Consider the following 7,085-nt stretch of genomic DNA (forward strand, 5'->3'; position numbering starts at 1 on the left):
GTATACAGTTGATGAACTTATATCAATTACCTTTGAGCAATCATGGAGAAGAGAAGAAATTGTGGAAGACTGCTTAAGAGGCACTCCTTTCTTTTTTCTCTCTCTTTTTAAGATGAGAAAGAAGGCAGGGGCACCTGGGTGGCTCAGTCCGTTAAGCATTGGACTCTTGATTTTGGCTCAGGTCATGATCTCAGGTTTGTGAGATTGAGCGCCACATCACACTCCACGATGGGCATGGAGCCTGCTTAATATTCCCTCTCTCCCTCTACCTCCACCCCTCCTCCCTCTCAAAAAAAAAAAAAAAGATGAGAAAGAAGGCAGATTCCACAATTAAAAATAGGCAAACTGTCTCCATTCTACTCTTGCTTCTTTACAATTCATTCTCCACACACAGCAATTAGACTCTTCGAATAACATAGATCAGACCATGAAACCCTGCGGCTTCCTATAGCCTTCACTGCACTTAGAACAAAGTATACACTCTTTATCATTGCCATCTGACAACCCTCACTGCAGTTAGAACAAAGTCTACACTTTTTACCATGGCCATGACTATGTTGCCTCCCTTTTAAATTCCATCACTTATTATTGCCCCCATTGTCCCCTATGCTTCAGTTACATTGATCATCTTTCTGTTGCTTGAACACTCTAAGATTGTTCCTGACCCAGGGCCTTTGCATTATTGTTATCTTTGCGTGGACTATTCTTCCCCTACATATTTATGAACTAATTCTTTGTCAACTAGATCTAAGCTAAAATATCATTCTCTAATAGAGGCCTTCCCTGACCCATCTAGTTACTGCCCTGCCCCCATTTCAGGAACTTTTTATCCAATGTCCTTTTTCTTTTTTCTTCAGAGCATTCGCCACTACCTAAAATTATCTGATTTGTGTGTTTGTTTATTGTCCGACTCCCTCATTAGTACATAAGCTCCATGTAAGCAAAGACCTTGTCTTTCTCGCTGTTTTAGCCCCAGTGTTTAGAATAATTCCTAACAGAGAGCAAAAACTAAATAACTAGGTGTTGAATAAGTGATTGACTACTTGAGTCATGGGAAAGATTCTAGAATAGACCATTAAAAGAATTGTACATGAGCAACTAAAAATATAAGTGGTGATTAGCTTAAACTAACTTCATTTCATTCTCTGACATGGCTAATAGCCTTGAAAATCAGAGATACATGGAGTACGAAGTATACATACATGAAAGCATTTAACAAGGTCCTTCATGACATCCATGTGTTCAAGATGGAGAACCACTGTCTAGAAACCATTCAAATAGATTTTTTAACTGATTGAATGAATGTGCAGCCAAAGTATTTCTATGCCATTCTAGAATATGACTTCCTAATTTCTTTGGACCATGCACACCTTTAAGAATATGATAAAAGTTATGGAGTTTTGTCCCAGAAAAAAATACATATATGCACACATTTACATAAAATTCATCAAGCTTCTATTGGTTCATGAATTCCAGAACTTCTAGGGGCACCTGGGTGGCTCAGTCGGTTGAGTGTCCAACTCTTGGTTTTGGTTCAGATCATGATCTCAGGGTCATGAGATCGAGTCCTGCATTGGGCTCTACACTCAGCTCAGAGTCTGCTTGAGATTCTCTCACCCTCTCTCTGCCCCTCCCTCCCTCTCTCTCTCTCTTTCAAATAAAATAAATAAAATAAAGAACTTCTATACTAGAATATTTCCAATAAAAAACTTCTTGGTTCATTCATTTGTTTTCTTTTTTTTCTTTCTTTCTCCCTTTCTTTCTTTCTCCCTTTCTTTCTTTCTCCCTTTCTCTCTCTCTCTTTCTTTCTTTCCTCTCTCTTTCTTCCTTCCTTCCTTCCTGACATTTATTCCCTTGCAGAAATTTATTCCCTCATAGTTCAGGAGCATAGAAGTCTGAAATCATGACATCAGCAGGGTTGGTTCTTTCTGGGGACCTGGTTCTTCCATGTTCAACAATTTTATCAATTTTTTAGATGAAGAAAAGGCTGATCTGCCATGGTTGGATATGGCAGAAGGTGGAAAAGATAGAAGACACATTAAAAAGCATAACTAAAAATTTTAAAAGAGCATGAAGGGACTGGTTGTGATGGATTGTATATAATAGAAAGTTCAAATTAGAGTTTTAGTCAATAGGAAGTTTGATATGAGAGACCATTGCGGTATGGCCACCAAAAGCACAGTAGAACTGTCCTGCATTGGCCGCAGCATACTGTGAACACACACAGCGTTCTGAGTGGTACCCTTTAAGAAGTATATGGACAAATACATCCAGAGGCGCACTTGACAGGGTGGGTAAAGAAACATGAAATCAGTTCTTATAGGGAACTACTGACTGAAATGGAAATGTTATGCTGAGAGGAAAGAGTAGTGGAAGAGGGACCTTATCAAACTTTAGTTTGGTTCCAAACTTTCGAGAAGCCTTAAAGTGAGAAAAAGTGATTAAACTTATTCCTTTTGGCTCTAAGTCATAAATCTAGGACCAAAGATTATAAAAAGTCACTTTAGTTCAATATCAGGAGGCACCTTCTAAATAGTAAAAGCAGTCCAAAGATGGAATGTTCTGCCATAAGCGATACTGTCCATCATATCACTGAATCTGGTAAGGTGGAAGCTCCATAATTAATTGGCAGCAGTGCTAGAGAGGGGACTCAAGCATAAGACAGGGGGTTGGAAACTAGATGACTGTTCTACTTCTTTCCTGCTCCAGGAACCAAATAAATTAGGTGACTGTGAAGACAAATGCTCCAAAGTCATGTATGTGAACTTCACACCCAACCTATCAGGAGCAGTGAGGATCTGAGAGTCACTCTAAGTATATTAGGGAGACTCACTCTCCTCAAGCATATTAAGCTCCTTCTTGAATTTTTTTTGTTACCCAAACACAATATACTGGAAATGACCTTTTCTTATAAACATATAAAAAATGTTCTCATGGAAATGTGGTATGCAGCATGGTGATTATAGTCAATGGTATTGTAGTGCATATTCAATGGTTGCTAGGAAAGTGGATCTTGAAAGTTCTCATCACAAGAAAAAATTTTTCTGTAACTTTTTATGGTGAAGGATGGTGACAAGACTTAATGTGGTGGTCATTTTACAGTGTATACAAGTGTTGAACCATTACATTGTACACTTGAAACTAATATAATGTTGTATGTCAATTACACCTCAAAGAAATGTTCAGATATCTTCATAGCACAAGCAGAAGAATTGCCTATGGTCGCACTGGGAAAAAAATACAGCAAAACAATGTCTAGTTTTTTCTAAAAGGCAGGCTGCTGACAGTTTGATAGATTTGGGGAGAGGGGGAGTAAAAGAGTGAATTCAATCCTACCACAGCTGCAACAATTTTTGTTAGGTAAATTTCTGATTACAAATTGCAAAAATGTTTCATGTTTCATATCTATGACAGGATCATTTAAATATGTCATCCAGCAACAACAAGCAGATCCAATCAATTGTGGACATTGTTGTGCTCTGGTACATTTATTACCATGAGGACAGAACTTGCACAAAATGTTTTCTAAATGTCAGCCTCTAAATAAACAAGGGCATCAAGCCACACAAGACACCCATAATTTCTGTAAACCCAGCGAATCTCCAGAGGGAGAAAAGGAAGAAAAGATTAGTCAGAATGCAAATGGAAGAAAGCAAGAAAGAAATGGAGGAAGAGTGTAAGATGAACATACATCGATTATTTACTAGTTCTATGCTTGGTAACTTCATGTATACTGTTAACTCTTTCACACAAACATGAAGCAGAAATAATCATCCTCACTCTTAATGGTGAAGTAGCAGACTTAAAGCAGTTAAGTAACTTGCCCAATGTCCACAGTAAAGAAATGATTGAACATGGATCTGTCTGACTCCAAAGATGATGATCTTTTCACTACAGCACATTGTCCCCTACAAAGTGTTGAGCTTAAGAATATTTCAGTGGCGGGGAAAGGGCACAGGGTTTGAAACATGGCGGACGACGTGGATCAGCAACAAACTACCAACACTGTAAAGAGCCCCTGGATCTCATCAGGCTCAGCCTGGATGAGCGAATTTATGTGAAAAGGAGAAATGACAGAGAGCTTCTAGGCAGATTACATGCTTACGATCAGCATTTAAATATGATATTCAGAGTGGTGGCGCCTGGGTGGCTCAGTCGTTAAGCGTCTGCCTTCGGCTCAGGTCATGATCCCAGGGTTCTGGGATCGAGCCCCGCATCGGGCTCCCTGCTCCGCGGGAAGCCTGCTTCTCCCTCTCCCATTCCCCCTGCTTGTGTTCCCTCTCTCACTGTGTTTCTCTCTGTCAAAAAATAAATAAAATCTTTAAAAAAAAAATATGATATTCGGAGATGTGGAAGAAACTGTGACTACTATAGAAATTGATGAGGAAACATACGAAGAGATATATAAATCAACAAAACGGAATATTCCAATGCTTTTTGTCTGGGGAGATGGTGTTGTACTAGTTGCCCCTACATTAAGAGTTGGCTGAAACAAAGAATTTATCAGGTATAGAATATAGGAGCTTTTGTATGATTGCCTCTTTAAATGTAGAAGACATTCAAAAGAGAAACCTGCGTAAATTTTGATATTAAGAAATGACCAAGGATTCTTCCACTCCTGAAATGAGTTGATTTGCGGATAACTGAAAAATTCTTAAGCTAAAGGGCATTTTAATTTTTTTCCAACCCTTTCAATAAATGTGATCACCAAGATGCAAAAAAAAAAAGAATATTTCAGTGGCATAACATTTAGTATCCTTCACTGACATTCAACTGGGAAAGTCACCAGGCCCTTCAGCACACCAGGCCCTTGCCCCTGTTTACTTCTGCAGAGGCTTCTCTCATTTCCCCACCCCTCAAATTACAGGCCAGACAAAGGCAAGGAGGCTGAGATAGCCTGATACCTTCTGTTCTCCCTGGTTTCTTCCTTCACCTACTTCCTACTTTTCCTTCAAGATTAAGCAAAGCCTAACTTTTCCAGAAAGTCTTTCTTGTTTATCTCAGATAGGTAACTGCCTTGCCTCTTCTATTCCACAGTACCTTGAGGATACCTTATATCACATCCTTTATCAGACTGTATTGTTTTACTTATCCTCTCTCTCCACTCTAGACTGAAGCCTCCCCAAAGCAAGAATTTTGACTTGTCTTCACATTCTATCTCTAACATCTAGGCTACTGCCTAAAATTTAGTAAGCACTTATAAATGCTCAAAGAATGAATAGATAAACAAATAACAACAAAAACAACAGAATGAACAAATCAGGAAGGCAGGTCCAGTTTATTAAGAGGCAGATAGATTGCATGTGATCCTGAGGAAAACATCTCAGATGCACCATTTCACAATAAATTCAGGGAATGTTCCATTAAACCAGGAGTCTTCGTTTTTCTCTTTGTTAAAAGAAGAGCCATAGCCTCCAACTGGACTTGGATCTCTTCCAAGTTGCCCTTCTCCTTTAGTACCAAAGTTGGAGCACTTAATAAGGAGTGGTCTACTCCCTTTAGTGTCAGCATCCACATCTTCTAGGCTCTGAGCAATTTGGAAGCAGAGTTCCTGAAGCTACAGACTAGTCCATCTCTACTGAAAGAGACAGATGCAATTGCCTGTTTACACTCCACCAGTGAACAGATGTTTGTTTGTTTTCCCTAACGGATGCACCCTCTGCTCCATGCAGCATTTGGATCGTCTTGTCTTGCTTCCAACTATTCCCCAGCTTCCCTTGCCTCTTGATCCAGGGACAAAAACAGAAAGGAACAAAGAAATAAGCCACATATATCATTTTTCAATTTTCTTGTGTGAAACGCTGTGACTGCCTCATTTCAATCAGAAGGAAATTAGTTCTTTGCCCTTTGAAGTGAGCCGAATCACTCATAATCTGAAAACAATGCAACTGTGAAGAGAGACAGAGGAGTGCCTAGAAAGGAATGCATGCAAGATGACCTGGGTTCTTTCTGGTTGTAGCTGTACCACTAGCCAACTATGTGACCTTGGACAAGCCACTTAACCTCTCCAGGCTTTGGTTTCTTCATCTGTAAAATTAGAAGATTGGGCTATATGATCCCGAAAGTCCCTTTTTGCTCTTCAATTATGTCTTGAACACAAGCATGGGTGCAAACTGGTTTCACCACAGTACAGAACCCTACATTTTAAAAAATTACTGATTCACTCTAGGTACAAACCTATAAGCCTATTTCCACTGTTCCATACCTCCGTTTTTTTCTGGTTGAATGCATGTTTGAAACATGTGATCCAAATTCAAATATGATATTCTCGGTCTGCCAAAAGGACATTGCTGGAGCCTGCAGCCTTGCCACTCTCTTCTAAATGCCCCAGACTAGCTTCTGAAGACCCTAATTTCCTGTGTGTATGCCATTGTGTTGACCCTATGGGACAGGCCACATCTGTCATTCACCTGACCCCATTCCCACCTCCTAACTCACCTGACTGGGTTTTCTGTCAACACTGGGAAATTACATTATGGAGAGAGGGTGGGAAACTGGAACTAAGGGTTTGCCTAAGATGTGAACTTCAGTCTAAAAAAACTAATAGGTTAAAGGTTGCAGGAGGCAATGAGTCATAAGTGAAGGATTTATAGTTACCAGTAGAAAGCAGTGGGCCAGAAACTAGGTAGACGTGAAAATAGAAACCTCGAAAGCATATATACCAATGCTTAAGGAAAGAAAATTGAAAGTCAAAATTTGAGCAGGTAGACAAGAGCCTGATGTGGGCAAATTCCAAATGACAGGATAGCTGGTAAAGCTCTGGGCCAGTGGTTCTGGCCTTAGAGATCCTGCAGAATCAAAAGCATAGGACAAGGCAGACAGGAGAACAGATAGGAGTTTTTGAGTATCCAAGAGATCTTGATTGTAATCTAAGCAGATACCTGCTGCTAGGAAAAAAAATCGTTCCAGAACACGCACAGGCAAGTAGATGAGTGAAGCCATCTGTCTAGTCTGGGGAGTTAAAAGTAACTAACTGTTAAAGGTAGAGACTGACTGGGGCGCCTGGTTGGGCGTCAGACTCTTGGTCTCTGCTCAGGTCTTGATCTCGGGGTCGTGGGTTCAGGCCCCATGTTGGGCTCCATGCT

General features: G+C 40.0%; 1 pseudogene; it reads left to right on the forward strand.

The window, feature by feature from the left end:
- Nucleotides 1-3,968: 3,968 nt before the first annotated feature.
- On the forward strand, nucleotides 3,969-4,490 carry LOC116624624 (annotated as a pseudogene).
- Nucleotides 4,491-7,085: the final 2,595 nt, after the last annotated feature.

The sequence above is a fragment of the Phoca vitulina genome, unplaced genomic scaffold (genome assembly GCF_004348235.1).
Source record: "Phoca vitulina isolate PV1807 unplaced genomic scaffold, GSC_HSeal_1.0 scaffold69, whole genome shotgun sequence".
NCBI classification, from domain to species: Eukaryota; Metazoa; Chordata; class Mammalia; order Carnivora; family Phocidae; genus Phoca; species Phoca vitulina.